Genomic DNA, 20,010 nt, shown 5'->3' with positions numbered 1-20,010 from the left:
ACTGTTATAGTTCTTAGTATTATCTTTATGATTCACAGTTAATCTCATCCTTTGACCAGTGTTTTGTCATTAACTAGATGGACAAAATGACATGTCTTCCTCACTTCCCTGGAGACTTCTTATGATTGCATTTCAATATGTTTTTATGGATCCTTAAATTGGAAAAATATTAATTATAAATTTAAAATAACAAAGCTTTGATTTTGGAGAATAGCCTAAATACTACTCCAAGGCTTGGTAGAAAGAAGAAATATATGGGGTAGATGAAGGAGGTTGTAGATGGGAAGGCATTTGGGATGGGGAGGCATTTGGGATGGGGAGGCTGGAAGAAGCTGGGGAATGTAAAGAGACAGGGAGCTGATCTGAAAGCCACAGGCAGTAGCTTTTCAATATGAAGTTCTAGATCAGGTTTATAATTTTCTATTTGAAATAAAAGAATCATTGAGCAAATATTTTATAAAAGGTCATGTTATCATCATTAAAATATTTTAAAGCTAAGCACATATAGCCTTTGAACTAGAGTTCCATTGTTGACTTTTGAATACTAATGCTATGAGACTATTTCCTTCTTTTGTAATTACATGTTAATTAAATATTCTGATACATTACATTGTGATTACATATTCCCTTGTTTCAGCCTTTCCAAATACATCATTTTAGATGATCTTGAAGTAGTCTTTCATAAATTATCACTTAATAAAAGAAAAGAAGCATAGCCAATTATAATTCAGTGTTCATGAGCTAACAAATTTTTTTCTTTTCAAAAATAAGTTCTGGGAAATTTGTGAAACCTTATATTCTTAGAACCTAAAAATCCCTATAGTAACTGAAAAACGACATTGTTAAATAAATGAGGTGCAAAATTTGATATACCTTAATATTGTTACAGTCTGGTGGGGAAAATCCACAATATTCTTCATCCTGTCACTTACAAATTAAAAAATATCCACTGTTTATTTTGATCCTATAATACTGTGGCTATCAGTGCAACAACAGAAGCTGTGATTGATCTCAGTCCTTCAAAATTAAGGTGCATGAGTATTTGTTATACATGTGCATACCATACTGCCATGTTTATGTCTACTTGTTGAGGACTGGCAAGATTTGTGCATGTGCATGTGTGGGCACACACATGCATGTGTGTATACTCACATGCATGCACATATATGCATTTAGTGAAATGAATTTTAGTTGTGAGTTACAATTCAAGGCAGCTGGTGATCCTTTTCTGTTCACCTGTTGTGAATAATTAACAAACTTTCACTTACCTGCAAATTTCAAACTCTATCATGCATCTAATTGAGAAGGAAAGTCTAAACTTTTGGTAATTGGTTTACTAAATCATTATTTAGGTTTATGTCATTGCATCCATTCAGTTTTGGGTCACTTGGGAAGGTAGGATAGAAATGCCATTCAGGTTCAGGGTTAGTTTAAGCAAAATTAATTATCTGTGTAGTAGTTTGTCTGAATTATGCTAGATCTGTGAATTAAATTTCTGCACTACATAATCAAGCAAATGATATAAGGATAACTTTGGATATTTACAATATGGTGCTTCTGAAATGACAATATTTTTAGTTTTATATTGTTATTTATTCTAAGTTTTCACTTTGGAAGTTTTTCTTTTTTTTGTGTAACCATAGGAATTAATTATTTGGTTTTCTGTATTGCTAGTCATGGTACTTTTGTGGTGGGGTTGATAATTTACAAGTGTGACACAGGAGAGTTAGGTGCACAACAAACAGCTTGGTTCTTGTGAATCCTGGCTCTACTTTCAGCAGGTGCTTGATGTTGGCTAAAGTACAAATCTTCTTGTGTCTCAGCTTCCATAACCAAAGAAGAGGGTAATTATAATTTACTCATAGGTTGATTGTAATCATACATTAAGATGATCTGTAATTTTTTTTTTTTTTTGTACCAGGGATTGAACTCGGGGCCTTTCTCTTGCGCAGCAGGCGATGAAACCACTGAGCTAAATCCCCCGGCCTCATTAAGATGATCTGTGTCAATTCCTGTGCATAGTGCAGCATAGGGTCATTAAAAATATTAGTTATTATTACTAAAAGTCCCTGCTGTGTGAAAGAAACTAGAATATGTTACCCCTAGATATGCCACTTTGGCATAAAAATTACTTTGACTTGAAGGCCAATGGGAAGAAGCAGGTGTGAGAGAAGTTCCCTTTCTTCCTGCTATTTGCCTAAGAGCAGAATATACAAAGTTGTACCTTCCACCCTGTACTAGGAAGGACAAGAATTAGTCACTGGAGGCAACTAATTTCTTATTAGCTTGGAGGTGGCACCAGAGAAATTTATATAACAAGCTACTAACCAGTGTATGATCCATAAGTTTCTTATACATTTATGTCCCCCAAATTTGCTACTCTTTAAGGTCTTTTCTTCATCTTACCATTTTTCTACAATTTTATAAACCTTTGTTGAAGATGCTACATAAGCCAGAGCTCTAAGCCTAAGCCATCTATTTGAGTTGCTCATTTCCTGAGTTTTTCCCATGTATATGTGAGATGCACATCTCTTATTAGTCTTTCTTTGATACAGGGTCCCAGCTGAGAACTTAAAAGGCTGGAAGGAAGATTTTTTTCTCTTTCTCTACACATGCAGCAGGCATCCACAAATTTCCTCCATGGGGAGGCTTGTGCTTGATTCCTTCCCTGTAGCCTAAGGTAAGGATCCTCAAATCTGGCTGCAAATTTGAATCACTTTTGAAGTTAGAAAAGAAAATACATGTGTCAGGTAGACCTCAAAATCAATTAGATCAGCATTTGACCTGGGCATCATTATTTCATAAAGCATTTTGAAGTGACTCTGATAGCAGCCAGGGTTGAAAACTAGCAAATGAACCTTTTCCTTTAAAGAAACATCTATTCCTAGGCAGCTTGGAAACTTAGGGATGGGCTGGGGAGGTCTATGTCTTTCTCTTTACTGAAAATTCCGTACCTAAAAAACATAACCTATAATCTCCTCTTTCATTTTCTCATTTACTGTTCTCTCTTCAAGCTGTTGTCATCAGATTTTCACCACTTCCGTGGCATATAGCACTGATGGCTTTGTACAGTGTGGCTAATCATTTTCTTTCTTTGCTATCTTTTCCATTGATTTTAAGGGTGACTTCATCAGGTTCCCACTCAACTTCTCCCAATTGTTCCCCCTCAGTTTCCTCCATGGACTCTTCTTCCATGGTTGCTCCTTTAAATGTTGGGATCCCACATACTCATGATCCTTTTTCTCATACTCCCCTCAGCAACCGCAGCCATGCCCATGAGTTCACATGCTCAGTACCGACATTTCTATTTATAGCCCAGGACTTCATTTTGAGTTCTTGAGTTTGGTTACTGTATTGATTAGGGTTTGCTAGAAGAACAAAATCAATAGAAAATATATGTACAATTCTGCAAGGGTAGGCTTACAGGATCAGAGATGGGAAATTCCACAATGGCCATTGGCAGGATAGAGACACAGAAGATCTAGTAGCTGTTCATCCTAAGTACATGGAAGCCACGGAACAAGAGGGATCAAGGACATACTGCCAGTATGGGACCTACTGGAGCTCTTGAAAAAATATGCCAATTCCTTTCCTTCCTCTTTTGTTCCATCCAGGCTACAAGCCTATTGGTATGTGCCACCCACAACCAGGGTGGGTCTTACCCCCCCCAACTTGTTGGACTACATGCCAGTCATCTCTGGAAACATCCCACAGACCCACCAGAACTATGCTTTATTAATCTGCAAGGTCTCTCTTAATCCACTCACATGGTCACAGTTACCAGGGTTGTTGTAGTTATCTTTGCTCTGGTACATCTAAAGTACTTTCTGTCACACAGTAAGAATTTACTTTTAAAATTAAGTGAATCTATTAATGGACAAATGACTTACAAGCCATCTAGACTAAGCAGATTACATTCGGCAGAGAACAAGTAATAATTGGGAAATTTTGAAGCCGCAGAGTGAAATGATCAGAGGTGCATTTTTGGAAAAATAACTTGTCACAGTTTAGGAGAGTGACTGTAGAGGAAGGAGATCATAAAGAGCTAAGCTGAATGTATGATAAAGTTAATATATACTTAGCTTGAAGGGGACTGGCATATGCCACCCTGAAATATGTTACTTAAGAATAAGGATTATTTTGAGCTGAAAATAATTGAGGAGTAACAGACGTAGGAAAAACTCTAAAAATGTTAACTATGTATGGAATTAAATCTACTTCTCCCCCTTATTAATATATCTTATGTCAGTTTAATTTAAGGGCCCTCAGGACCTTAACCTAGGAAGGTAGAGGAAAAAACTTTCTGTCCCTTCCTAGCTTATACTGTTTGCCACGTACTGAGGTAGATACTTTACATGCATTGTCTCATTTACTGGGCGCAGTAGTCTGTGAGAAAGGTTTTATTAGCATGCTCACTTTGCTAACAGGAAAACTGAGGATTAAAGAGAGATTTAGTAATTTGCATGAGGTCACAATGCAACGTAGTGTTGGAGCATTAGCCTCAGGAAGAATACCCCTAAATTGTGGTTTCAGTGTAGAGATGGGGAGTAAACAGCTGATTAAATGTTTAAGAAACAGAACTTGGTGTCATAAAGTAAGTGAGGATGGGCCAGCAAAGAGATGGTTGTGGAAGTTCATGAACTCTTAGTTGTCAACCAGGGCATATCTATCGGTCCTAGCAGATTATCAAACAAATACTTCAGTTCTGTTAAATTATCTGCTCTTTGATAGAGTTCATCATTTTGCATAAATCCACATTGACATTTTTGGACTTACTGTTTCTTGATATTATGAAGTCTTTCTTCCATCTGTTCAAATCACATAAATCATGACAACATGTCAAGGTCTGTATTTCAAGTATTATGTCTTCTGTGAAATTTTTCTTATAATTTTAGCCCAGAGATTTCTTAGGCTATATTATTTACATCCAAAAATGTAGCCAGGTGATCAGAAGTAATTAAACATAGTGCTTAAGGGCATGAACTTCAGAAGCACAAAAACCACTGGTTTAACTTATTAGCTGATGACATGGACAATGTTATGGTCTGAGTGTTTATGCTCCCCCATCCCCAATTCATGTGTGAAATCTTCATCCCCAGGATGATGGTATTAGCAAGTATTTGGGAAATGACTGGGCCATAGAAGTAACACCCTCATGAATGGCATTACTGTTCTTATAAAAGAGATCCCAGAGAACTCCTTTTCCCTTTGCACCATATGAAGCTAAAGATGACAGTTCATGAGGAAGAAATCCCTTACCAGACACAGAACCTGTTGGCACTTTAATTTTGGACTTCTTAGCCTCTGAAACTATGGGAAGTAAATTGCTACTCTTTATAAACTATACAGCCTATAGTATTTTATCGTAACAGTCTGAATGAAGTAAGACAGGCAAGTTAATTAATTCCTTTGAGCTGAACTTTTCTCAGCTATAAAGTGTGGATTTCAATAACAGTGAGTATAACATATAGTAAACATTAAATAGAACAAAAACACATGTATTATTTATTTACATTAAATAAAATATGCATTTTTATTTACATTAAATAAAATAATAAATAACATTTATTTATACTAAGTAAAATGCTTAACACATTGCCTGGCACATAACAAGCCCTTAATAAATATTGGTAATACTGCCTTTATTAGGAAGAGCCTCAGAGTTCTCACTGTGTTCTATTTTACACTTGTGTACTTTGGTTTCCCAGGAACAATATAATTATCTCAGGCAGGGAAAACATTCAGCACATCTGGCAAATTACTAAATATTCAATAAATGCTGAATGAATAGGTGATTGTGCAACTTCTTTGCTTTTCTTTTAGTGGTTAGGATAATGTCAGGCCCATACTAGACACTTAATAAACACTCCTCGAATATTTTGAAGTTATTTAAAAAATGATGAGTATGTTCTCAGCTTAATTAACTTAATTGAATGGAACTACAAATATATTATAACCAGAGAAGTTTTCTCTAAATTTCATAGCAGCAAAACACTGTGCTGATGCCTTTTCTTGACATCATCAGCATCTACATGAATATATTCATCTACAAAGTGGCATTTCCTTTACATGTACATCGTTAGAACAACAAAGATGTAGTCTCAGTTTACCAAAAGGTTGCAGTTTTATCCTGTTTTCTTTCTTCCTTCTTCTTACCCTTCCTCCATCCTTTCTTCTCTCTTTTTCTTTTTCCCCAATTCCACAAATGGAGGCCACATGCCTACTATCTACAAGGCATTGCAACACCGAGAGCCAAAGAGGAACATGAGGATTCAGCGAGGAATGAGGTACAATCATTATCTTAAGGAGCCTATAATTTAGAGGAGGGCACAGACCAGTAAATAGACAATTTGAAAGCAATCTTATAGAACAAAACACATGGTATTATGGAGCCAAAATGAGGACCACTAACTTAAGATTTACCACAACACTGTCTGTCATTCTAGATACATTCAAGATGTAATTCTTTTAGCATACTATGTTATTGTGGAAAATGCATCATCATGACCTTCAATCTAGAAGATGTAGGGAAAAATTAGGCTAGAGTATCTTTTTCTCTTCTGACATTATACATCTGATTTCACTGAAATATAGTACACAATTACTTGAAACGAGTGCCTATAAAAGTCCATAAAACCAAGTGACCTTTCAAGATGTAGCATAGGTAAAAGGTTACTGTCATCACTCTCTATGAATCACCTTATTATCAATACTTTAGACTTTGAAATAAAATAATGAAAAATTAACTTAAAGCAATGGTATCAGACAAGCCATTCTTTGGTATTTCATACTAATATTTCAGAAGTAGGACTCCAGAGTATTTCCAGATATGCATATTCTGATCAATTTGAGGTTTATCATCTTTGCCTTTATAACCTAAGGGATCACTTACACATTGATGCATGTGATTCTCTTCACATAGTATGTGACTCTGGTGACATTTGTCACTGACAAAAAGCATGGCACAAATGGATAATGATAGAAATAGTAAGGCTAAATTATATATAAGAAATTTTTTATTTGTATGCTGTACTTTATTGTCTTCCATATTTACTTCTTATTTAATGTCTTAATGTGTGCCATTAAGTAAATGTCCCTGTACATTCATAAATATATTCCATATTGTTATTGCTGGAAAATACCCATTAACGTATCTGACTTATTAAAAATGAACATCTACATATGTACTTTTGCTGCCATCCATGTGACAAACTACAAACTTGGTATCATTACAGTAGCCATTTATGGGAAATGGAATAATTATGCTGCTGCTTTAAATTACAAGAAGAGTTCTCAGTGGGACCATAGACTGTTAATAAGGGTTGCATTCATTAAGGATTTATCAGGTTTTCTTTTTTGCTGTAAGTTGGCATTTAGATATCTGTAAATTCATTTACATAACAACTTGAAAGCAATTGATTGAGGCTATTGGAGTAAAAGCTTTCAAATCTTATGAAGTTGTTATCTGCATAGCTGAAGATGGAACAGTCTTAAATCAAATTTTAGCTAAGAATACAAAATAATTGCATCCTTACTGAAAACAACAAGGAAAGGTCAGAAAACAGCACTTTCTAAAAGAGAAACTGTAAAAATAAGTTTCATAAATCATCAGTAAAAATGGAACAACAGAAAAGCAAAATTAAAGTAGTTAGTATTGTACATCACAGACAAAGCAATTTAGGTTTTACCTAGCATTATTTTAAAATATATTAACATTAGATTCCCTTATAGTGATCACAAGGTCTTTCAAATTATCATCCAAGGGATGTCAAATAATTTAAAGTACAGTAGTCCCTCCTTATCCATGGCTTTGCTTTTTGAGGTTTCAGGTACTTGTGGGTGGCCACTGTCCAAAAATATTTAAATAGAAAATTCCAGAAGAAAATATTCATAAGTATTAAATTTCATGCCATTCTGAGTATCATAAGGAAACCTGGGTCTCCAATATGGCTGAATAGAGGAGGAGTCACTTCTGAGAGTCTCAGAGAAGATCAACTAAAAACATAGGTAACTGGAAGAAGGGGAGGGACATACATCCTGGTGCAAAAAAATCAATTTCAAAGAAGAGAATTGTAGATCAAACAAAACAAAAACATATGCATGAAAGTTTAAAAGAGGCAAAGCAGTCCTATAGGACTGCCCACAGGGCCTCAGCCCAAGCCCACACTGAAACTGCCATTTTGAGAAGTTCTCAAATAGCTGGTGGGATCCAAGTGGTGTGGCAGAGTCAAACCACACAGGATAGACTTGAGGTGTATGGACACTTTGCCTCAAGGTCCCCTTACCAAACGGAGGTCGCTGGAGCCTGGGAGAATTTTTCACACACACACACACACTGAGGTTGAGTGAGGAGGAAGCTGCTCCCTCTCCCCACCTGCCCTCTGAGCAAAACCAAGCTACTGCTGCTCATGTTGAGAGTCTTTAGTATTGGTCCCTGAGCACATCTGAGTCTCCACTGGGAGCCTGCAGTTTATCCCATGAAAACTGGGACATTCATCTGGCACACAGAGCTAACAATGGTCTGATCTGAGTCTGAACTCAGCATCCCAGGCTCACTTCAGCCTACACTGAGCTTTCACTGTTCTGCTCCAATCCTAGACCTGACAGAGTCTCTTTCTGACATCCAACACTATTCCCCAGGCAACCAGGGTTTATACAGGTTGTTCCAAGCACCCTGGGCACAGCAGAGTCTCCACTGTGCATCCAGCCAGAGCTCCAGACCTAGTCCTTGCCTAACACAAGAGGCCTGGTAAGCAGCAAGAGTTAAGGGCCTGCCTTTTCTGCCCAGTATTCCAGACACCTGTGAGCCACCACCCAGCACCCTGCACACTCTGGGCATATTGTTATGGATGAGCGAGTTAGAACAATGGAAATCTGCCACACCCTGTGCCAGATTTGAGCCCATTTAATAATCTGGCAGCCGAGGGGGGCTAGTGCCCAGAAAGTTCTCTTAGCAATGGGAAGTGGTTTGATTTCTCCTTTTAAATCATGCTTTCAGTTGGGGAGGACTCGGGAGAGCAAGTGGAATTTTTTTTTTTCCCCATTAAGTTTACTGGTACATTTTCGGTATAAAATACAGTTACATTCATCATTGGGATCTTGTACCTTTACATGAGTGTCTTGGTTCTTATTTTTTTCCCCTTCCCTTGCCCTCCCTTCACCCCCTCCACCCTTCCCTATTTGCAAAGACCTTGTTTCCATTTTTTTTCCTCTTCTCATATTTTTTCCTTTCCCTTTTTCCCCTTCCCCTACCCCTCACAATTCCCCTGCTCTTTTAGACCTTTTCTTCCTGTTACACAATATCAGTTATACATTTTTAAAATTATAATATTAAGATCTAGGAGACATTACCACAGATTTTACAGAATTTAAAAGGATATAGAAAGCATATTTCAAAAATCTGTTTTGAAATAAATTGGACAACTTCTAAGAAGTACCTTGGAAGACAAATTAATGAAACTAACTCTGGAGGAAATATAAAATTTGAATAGCACCTATTAAAGAAAGTATATTCCTAGCTTGAAAACCTACCTATATGACAACAGCAGGCTCATAAACATTTTAACTGATAAATTATATCAAACAATTAAAGCAGAAAAAAAGAAGGAACACTTCTCCCCTCATTTTAGGAAATCAGCATTGTGCTAATCCTAAAACTGGATAAAGATAATAGAAGAAAAAAGTATGAACATAGATAGAAATTTGTTTAACAAAACAAACTATTGGAAGTCAGATCTGGCAGGATGTAGAAAGTGGTTTTGTTATAGGGATGGCAGTGTTGGTTCAGCATTGGAAGATCCACCCCCAAAGTCATCATTTTAACAGAGGAAAGGCAAAAGCCATATGATTCTGTCACTAGTTGGAGAAAAAGTATTGGACTAAATTCTACAGCTGTTCATGGTAAAAGCTATCAGGAGCCTAGAAGTAGAACAGAACCTTCTCAACAGATTAAAGACATGTACTCCATACTTCCAGTGAGAATGCCTTATATAAATGGAGAAGATACAATGCTTTCTCCTTAAGGTGGGGAACAAGGGCAGATATGCTTACTCTTTATCTGTCCCTTAAACTTTGAAACCTAGGCCCTACCAAAATAGTCTGGCAATAAATGACACAACTAGGATAGGACTGGCATGGCAGAAGCAAAATGTTTATATGTAGATGAAATGATCATCTACAGAGAAAATACTAAGAAATCTCTAGGAGCCCCTAGAACTTGTACTTGAATTTAGCAGGATTAGAAAACACAAGGTATATATAAAAATTCAGGTCTGTGTATACTTGCTATAAATGAAAAATTGGATATTGAAATGTAAAAGTTATGTAGGAGTACAAAGGACCTAGAAAAGTTAAAAACAAAAACAAAAACAAAAACAGTGTTGGAAGACATTTAGTACCTAATTTTAAGACTTCTTCTAAAGCTACAGTAATCAAGGCAGTGTTGGTGTAAGGAAAGACATATAGATCATTGGAATAAAACAGAGAATCTAGAAATAGAACCACACATATATGGTCCACTGAATTTTGAAAGATTATTTAACATTAGCATTTTATAGAATATAAACTCAGTTCAAGAGCCGAGGAAGAGATAGTGTTTTCAGCAAACGGCAGTAGAACACCTGGTATCCGTATATAAAAAATTCACCTCAACCCTTTTTTTCCCATACATGAAAATAACTCGAAGGGATCTATGAACCTAAATAAGAAAGCCTAAAAGTATAAAACTTTAAGAAGAAATTATAAGGGAAAATGTTTATGAATTCAGGGTAGGCAAGAACTACCTAGGATACAAAAAACATGATGTATAAAAAAAATTGATAAATGAGATTCCATTAAAATTTAGAACTTTAAATGACATCATTAAAATGAAAAGTAGTCCTTAAACAGACCATATTTACAATATATATAACCTATGACCAGAATATATAAAGAATTCTTAGAGCTCATTAATAGACAACCCAATTGAAATGTAGACATAAGAAGATGATAGCCAGTATAGCACAAGGAATGGTGTGCAATTCTAGAATCAGAAAAATACTAATCAGTACAATAACAAGATTGAATTATACACTCATTAGGGAGATGAAGTTAAAAGTTTTAAAAGCCTTGTCATGACTTTTTCTTTTTGTTGGATTCTCCCCCTTTGCGCTTAATTTGTCATGCCCAGTGGATTCATTCTGCTGGGTTTCCTGGGGTTGTGATCTTCATTGTCTTTTCCTAGGGTATTGTCTAAAATTTTTTGGAGTGCCAGTTTGGTATTCATGAAGTTCCTGAGGTGCTCTTTATCATCAAAGTATTTTATTTCTCCATCAATTTTGAAAGATAGTTTTGCAGGGTACATCAATCTGTGTTGGAGGCTGTTTTCCTTTAGGGCTTGCAATACTTCACTCCAAGCTCTTCTTGCCTTGAGGGTTTGCATTGAGAAGTCTGCTGTGATTCTGATGGGCTTTCCTTTGTATGTGATTTGTTTCTTTTCTCTCACTGCTTGTAGAATTTTATTCTTCTGTTGGATTTCTGGAATCCTAACTATTATATGCCTACATGTAGATTTTTTTTGATTAAGGCTAGCTGGAGTCCTATATGCCTCACTTATCTGTATGTCAAGTTCTTTTCCCCTCCTTGGGAAGTTTTCTGCCATCACTTCTGTGAAGAGTTTTTTTATGTCATCTGCCCTCTCTCCTCTTTCTTCATTGACTCCAATCAGTCTTATGTTATTCTTCTTTGCATTGTCTAGCAGCTGCTGGATTGATTTCTCATGTTCCCTTACAATTTTAAAGCAATTTTTCTTTTCCTGGTCACTAATTGCAACCTTATCTTCTATATGTGAAATTCTATCCTCACATTGGTTCATTCTGCTGCACAGACTTTCGATGGAGTTTTTAATCTCTTGGAAATCTGTTTGTATCTGTTTTATGGATTCCATTTGTTTCCTATGTTGAGATTCCATCATGTTCCTCAGTTCCTCTATTTTTTTATCTGTGTCCTCTCTAGATTTATTAATCATGACTTGCACCATGAGCAAAATCTTTGTTGTTACCTGAGAAATTATTTCTGATTTCATTTTTCCCAGATCCTCTTTTGTTGCCAGTTCAGAGAGTCCAGGTGGTTGAGTATCAGAGTGTTCCATCTTGTTTCCCTTTGGGGTTGCTGTAGGTGATCCAGAAGCCTGTTTTTGAGGCTTGTTTACATGCCTTCTCATTTCCATGGGAGGGGGTGCTTCTGGTGCCTACACGGCTCACCTTCTCTGCCCTAGGAGCTTGGGATGGCAGCAGGGGAGCTTCCTTCTGGGTGCTGAGAACTGCTCACCTTCTCTGCCCTAGGAGCCTGGGATGGAGGCGGGAGCTTCCTTCTGGGTTCTAGCAAGTGGAATCTTACAGAAGCAGAACCATGCCAGGTTAGTGGAGGGTACAAGGAAGTTTCACACACTAGGTGAACTACAAAACATCCTGCAACTGCATCAAGTTTTCTGCCAAGCAGAATGTGGGTTTTGGGTGCATTGTCCATGCACAGGTACAAGCTGATGCTGAGGGTCAAGATGGAGTCAGGTTGGCTATCACAATGTAAAATCTCCCCATGTTAGTCTTGGGTAGATTTGTTTCTCTTCTGAGAGTTCACAGGACTGAGAGTCAGGTCTGAAAGTCCATAGGAGTCTCTGCATTGTGTTTGGAGCCTGTTCCATGGACACTGGAATATATATCAGGTAACCAGTGTCTATCTGCAAACAGAAGGAATCCACAACAGGAGCCTCAGAAACAAGGGCCCACACCTTCCCTAGTCAGGCTTGCCAACTTGCACAGCTGCCACAAACTGGATTATGGAGAGAGTTCCCCTTGAACTTCGTAGCCTCTATATAAACTCACAGACTATAAAAGGGGCACAGAGGAATATGACTTGTAAGATTAAACACTACTGACCTGGGAAGAAAACACTCCTCTGGAAATATATAATGTCTTAATTATTTTTCTCATTGCTGAGACAAAATACCCAACACCTGAAGTTAAAGGAGGAAAAGTTTATTGTAGCTCTCAGTCTGTAAAGGTTTTAGTTCACAGTTGGCTGGCTCCAAGGTGGGGTGGCATGGCTGAGGAGGAACAGTTCATGGCAGGAAGAGGGCGGAAGGAATCAAGGCAGCAAACAGCAACAACAGAAGCCCTCTTTCTGTTCCTTATATTCCATCCATATACCCAGGGTGGGACATCTTTAATCCTAGCATCACACTGTGAATCAATCCCAGCATCCCATCCTTAATCCCAGTGTGACACAGTCTACATTCAACCACTTCTGAAAAGCCCCACTATAATTGCATGAGGGTTTTGGGGGGGGACATGTAGATACAAACCATAACATATAGAAACCCTTTTTCTCACCTTTTTCTTCTTCTGTTTTTTTTTCTCCATTGTTAGTATATTTCTTATTTTTCACTATTGTTTTTCTTTTGGTGGAGATTGGAGTTTTACCACTCATTTTCTTGTCCCCACTTTGTTTTATTTGTTTGCATAAGCCCTCCCTTATTCTCTCTCTCTCCCGCTTCTTTTCTCACTTTGTCTCTTTCAACTTATTCCCTTAGTATTTTTTCTTATTTTCTTTTCCTCTACAGTAGTTTAATCTCCACTCCCTATTATCCTTTTGCTAGGTGGCCCTCTCAGATACTGCTGTCTAATACCACTAATTTCCCTTTTGCAGTGGTACCTCGATTCATGAACTCAATTTTCTCCACCTTTCTGGTTGCAAGCCTAACTGGACAAGAACCAAATCAAATTTCCCCATAAAGGGAAAGAGAGGAAACCAACAAAAGCAAAATAATACAATGACAATGATAAGTCAGTACCTATCAGTATAACCATCAATGTGAATGGTCTCAATTCACCAATCAAAAGAACAAATTGGCAGACTAGATCAAGAAACAAAATGCAACAATATACTGCATATAAGAATCACATTTAGCTCAAAAAAGAAATTCATAGACTGAAAGTCAAAGGATGAGACCCAATACTCCATGCCACAGGAACCTGGAAAAAAGCAGGAGTAGCTATTCTATTTGCAGTCAAAGTAGATTTCAAGCCAAGACTGATCACAAGAGACAAAGAAGGTCACTTCTATATACTTGTTAAGGGAATAATCCAAGAAGAGATAACAATCATAAATACATATGCACCAAATTCTGACACACTAAACTATATAAAATAAACACTAATGGATATAAAAAAATCAGATCAGCACTAATACAGTTGTAATGGGGGATCTCAACAACCCACTGTCACAAATAGACAGATCAATTAGATAAAATATCACCAAAGAAATATCAGAGCTGAGCCAAACCTTTGAACAAATGGACTTAGTAGATGTCTACAGAATGTCCCACCCAACAACAACAGAATACACATTCTTCTGAGAAGCACATGGGACTTTCTCCAAAATAGACTACATACTAGCTCATGAACAACATGCTTAAGTAAGTGCAAATGAACTGAAATTATCACATGCATATTTTCAGATCATAGTGTAATGAATTGGAAATAAATAGCAAAAGGAACCACAGAAACTATATAAACACATAGAAATTAAATAATACCCTTTTGAACAACCAATTTGTCAGACATAAAATTAAAGAAGAAATTAAACAATTTCTACAATTGAATGATAATGGCAAAATGACATACTGGAACTTAAAGAGCTGCAATAAAAACAGTCTTATGAGGGAAGTGTATAGTGGTGAATTCTCACATCAGCAAAGCAAAGTGAGCTTAAATAAATGACCTAATGTTGAACCTTAAACTTCTATAAAAAGAAGAACAAGTTAAACCCAAAGCGCATGCAGGTAAGGAAATTATAAAGATCAGAGCAGAAAGTAATGCAGTTGAGTCTAAGAAAACAATACAAAGAATCAATGAATTGAAAAATTGGTTCCTTGAAAGATTAAACAAAATAGACAAACCCTCAGCTAACCTATCAAAATAAGGAGAGAAAAGATTTAAATTCATGGAATTAGGAATGAAAAGGAGGAAATCATAACAGATCCTGCATAAATCCAGAAGATCATCAGTATCTACTTTGAAAGCCTGTACTCAAATAAGATGGAAAATTCAGGAGAAATGGATGGATTCCTAAATACATATGAATTGCTAAAGCTGAATCAGGAACATATTAAAATTCTAAACAATCCAATATCTGTCAATGAGATGGAAGAAATAGTAAAAAACTACCAACAAAGAAAAGCCTAAGTCCTGATGGATTCATGATTGAATTCTACAAGATCTTTAGAGAAGATCTAGTATCACTATTCAAACTCTTTGATGAAATCAAAAGGGAAGCAATAATCCCAAAGTTATTTATAGGAACAAGCATTACTTTGATATCAAATCCAGAGACGGACCCAACAAATTTTAGTATATGTGCTGCTGAAGCAAGCAAGCACAAGAAGGACCAAACCAAAAAAGAGAACTACAGGCCAAAATCTTTTATGGACATAGATGCAAAAATCCTCAATAAGATACTGGCAAACAGAATGCAGCAAATAATGAAAAAGATTATATACAGTGACCAAATAGGATTCATCCCAGGGATGCAGGGATGGTTCAACATATGCAAACTGATAAATATAATACATCACATTAACAGAGCCAAGGACAAAAACCACATGATCATCTCAATAGATGCAGAAAAAGCATTTGACAAAATCCAAAACCCAGTCATGATAAAACCCTAAGGAAAATTGAAATAGAAGGTCTTTATCTCAAGTTGATAAAAGCCACTGACAAACCAACACGCAACATCATACTAAACTGTCAAAAACTAAAAGGTTTGATTCTAAAATCAGGAATAAGAAGGATGCCCACTATCACCATTCTTGTTCAGTAAAGTCCTGGAAACATTACCCAGAGCAATTAGACAACAGAAAGGAACAAAAGGAATATGGATAAGAAAGGACAGCAGGATACTTTACCTGGAAGACCCCCAAAACTCCAGCAAAAGACTACTAGATTTAATAACCATATTTGGTAGCATAGCAAGATACAAAGTCAACACTCAAATATCAATAGCATATGTGTACATGAATAAAAAACTTACTGAGAAATTAAGGAAATGATAGCATTATTTGAAAATGAAATACTTAGGAATCAATCTAACAAAGAAAATAAAAGACCTTGGGATTGAAAACTACAGTACTCTGAAAAAGATCAAAGAAGATATCAGAAAATGGAAAGATAACCCTTGTTCTTGGATAGGCAGAACCAATATAGTGAAAATGAACATACTTCCAAAACTGTTATATAGATTTAATGCAATCCTGGTCAAAATACCAGTAACATACCTCACAGAACTAGAGAAAACAATCCTAAAACTCATATGGAACTTGAAATAGTAAAAGCAATTCTAGGCAACAAAGGCAAGGCAGAGGGTATCACAATCCCTGACTTAAAGTTATAGGGCAAAACTACCATGATAAAAGCAGCATGGTACTGGCAAAATAACAGATGTGCAGATTAGTGGAACAGATTAGAAGATGCAGAAACAACTACAAACACACCTTATTTTTTTTTATTAAATTCTTTTATTGGTACATTGTAGGTATACAACACAATTACATTTCTCATTGGGAATTGTATCTTTACATAATGCATCTTGGTTCTTATTTCTTTCCCATTCCTAGCCCTCCCTTCACACCCTCCACCCCTCCCTATTTACAAAGACTTTATTTCCATTTTTTCCATTTCTCATCATTTTTCCTTTCCCTTCTTTCCTTTTCCCTGCCCCTCCCACTACCCCTACCCCTTTGGACCTTTTCTTCCTATTTTACCTTATCAATTATTCATTCTAATCATTGGCACATTTTAGATATACAATATAATGACATTCATCATTGGAAATTTGCACCTTTACATAGTCTATCTTGGTTCTTATTTTTCACCCTTGCCCAGCCCTCCCTTCAACCCCTCCAGTCCTCCCTATTTACAAAGATTTTATTCCTATTTTTCCATTTTCTCATATTAATCTCATTCCCTTCTATCCTTTCCCCTAGCCCTCCCACTTCCTTCCCCTTTGCCCCTTTTCTTCCTATTTCACATTACCTATTATACATTTCGTCCTTATTTACACTTTCAGTTTCTCACACCAGAGAAACTATTTGATGTTTATACATGTGTGTCCTATTTATTTCACTTAAGAGTATCACCTCAATGTGAATCCACTTAGCTATAAATGTCTCTAATTTCTCATTTTTTATGGCTGAGTAGTACTCCATTTTATAAAAAAACTACATTTTCTTTATCCAGTCTCCAGTTGATAGGCATTTGGGCTGTTTCCAAGTTTTAGCTATTACAAACTGTGCTGCTATCAACATGGGTGCACATATATCACTGTGGTATGATTCTTTTAATTCTTTGGGAAAGATCCCCAGCAGTGGAATAGCGGGGTCAAATGGGATTTCCAGTCCTAGTTCTTTGAGGTATCTCCATACTGATTTCCACAGTGCTTGCACCAGTCTACACTCCCACCAGCAGTGGAGCAGGGTTCCTCTTTCCCCACAGCCCCACCAGCATTTGTTATTGGTTGATTTCATGATAGCAGCCATTCTTTCTGGAGTGAGGTGGAATCTCAGCATTGTTTTCATTTGCATCTCTTGAATAACCAGTAATGTTGAACATTTTTTCATGTATTTATTTGCTATTTCTACTTCTTTATCTGAGAAATGTCTGTTCATTTCAGATGCCCATTTTCAGATTGGAACTTTAAATTTGGGAGGTCTGATCTTTTTAAGTTCTTTATAGATTCGAGATAGTAGACCTTTGTCTGAGGAAGAGCAGGTGAAGATTTTTCCCCACATTGTGGGTTGTCTCTTCACACTGCTGGTGGTTTCTCTGGCTGTGCCGAAGCCTTTTAATAAGAAGAGATCCCACTTCTTGATTGTTTGTGCTAGTTCATGGGCAACTGAGGTTTTGTTCATAAAATCTTTTCCTACACTGATGTCTTCAAGGGTTCTACCTAACCTCTGTTCCAACTGGTTCAGAGTTTCTATTTTAATATTTAGATCTTTAATCCATTTTGATTTTAGTTTAGTGCATGGTGAGAGATATAGGTCTAGTTTTAATCTATGGCAAGTTGAAACCCAATTTTTCCAGCACCATTTATTAAAGAGGCTATCTTTCCTCCAGTGAGGGTGTTTGGCTCCTTTGTCAAAGATGAGATGGCTGAGTGTGTCTGGCATTGTTTCTGCATCTTCTAATCTGTTCCACTGGTCCTCAGGTCTGTTTCTTTGCCAGTACCATGCTGTTTTTATCACAGTAGCTTTGTAGTAGAGTTGCAGGTTGGGGATTGTGATACCCCCTGCCATGTCTCTGTTACCTAGAATTGCTTTTGCTATTCTGGGTCTCTTCTTGTTCCAAATGAATTTTTGGATAGTTTTCTCAAGGTCCATGAAGTATGCTGCTGGGATCTCAATTGGAATTGCATCTCAATTTGGAAGTATGGCCATTTTCACTATATTAATCTTTTCTACCCAGGAGCAGGGGATGTCTGTCTATTTTCTGATATCATCTTCAATCTCTCTTTTCAGAGTGCCATAGTTTTCAGAGAAGAGGTCTTTGATTTCTTTTGTTAGGTTGATTCCTAGGTATTTCAGTGTTTTGGATGCTGTTGTGAAAGGAATTATTTGCCCTATTTCTCTCTCAGTGAGTCTGTCATTGGTGTAGAGGAAAGCTATTGATTTTTGTGTGTTGACCTTGTCAGCAGCTACTTGACTGAATTTGGTTATTAAGTCTAGAAGACTTTGGGTGGAGTTCTTGGGGTCTTCTATATAGAGTATCATGTCATCTGCAAATAATGACAATTTGACTTCTTCATTTCCTATCTTTATTCCTTTTATTTCTTTCTCTTGTCTAATTGCCGTGGATAATGTTTCCAGAACTATATTGAACAAGAGTGGTGATAGTGGACATCCTTGTCTTGTTCCTGATTTTAGAACACACCTTATTTTTGACAAATGGGCCAAACACCATCACTGGAAGAAAGATAGCCTTGTTAAATAAATGGTGCTAGAAAAACTGGCTTTCTACATGTTGAAGATTAAACCTAGACCATCCATCTCTCACCATGCACTAATCTAACATGGAAATGGATAAAAGATCTAAATATTAAACCAGAAACACTAAATCTGCTGAGAATATGTAAAACTCTTGAAAACATGGGTATATATAGGCAAAAACCTTATGAACAAAAACCCTAATTGCACCGGAAATATTACCAAGAATCAACAACTGGGATCACATCATATTAACAAGCTTTTACACAGCAAAAGCTTTTACACAACATAATGATGAGACAACCCACAGAGCAGGGAAATTTTTTTACCAGCTGTTTCTCAGACAAAGAACTACTATCTAGAGTATATGAAGAACTAAAAAAAATCAGATTGTCCAAATTTAAAGACCCAATCTAAAAATAGGAATCTGAAAATGAATAGACACTTCTCAGATGAAGAAGGACAATGGCAAATAAATATATGAAAAAATGTTCAACATCACTGGTCATTCATGAAATGCAAATTAAAGCAACACTGAGATTCCATTTCACTCCAGAAGGAATGGCTATCATCAAGAAATCAACCAGGGTCAGGAATTTAGCTCAGTGGTTTCGACGCCTTCTGTGCAAGTGCAAGGACCCGAGTTCAATCCCTAGTACCAGGAAAAAAAAAAAAAAAGAAAGAAAGAAATCAACCAATAACAATAAATGCTGGCATGGCTGTGGGGAAAAAGGAATCCTTTTCCACTGTTGGTGGTAGTGTAAATTGGCACAGCCGATATGGAAATCAGTATGGAGATGCCTCTAAAAACTAAAACTAGAAGTTCCAATTGACTCAGCTATTCCTCTTCTAGGAATCTTCACAAAAGAGTTAAAAACATCATACCACATGTGTAAATACCAAATAGTTTCTCTAGTGTGAGAAACTGAAAGTGTAAATAAGGGTTAAAATGAATAATTGATAATTTGAAATAGGAAGAAAAGGCCCAAAGA

This window comes from Heterocephalus glaber, unplaced genomic scaffold, assembly GCF_053883595.1.
Source record: "Heterocephalus glaber isolate CG9 unplaced genomic scaffold, H.glaber_assembly_v1.0 deba00001593, whole genome shotgun sequence".
Classification (NCBI taxonomy): Eukaryota; Metazoa; Chordata; class Mammalia; order Rodentia; family Bathyergidae; genus Heterocephalus; species Heterocephalus glaber.
Note: the sequence above shows the minus strand (reverse complement) of the source record.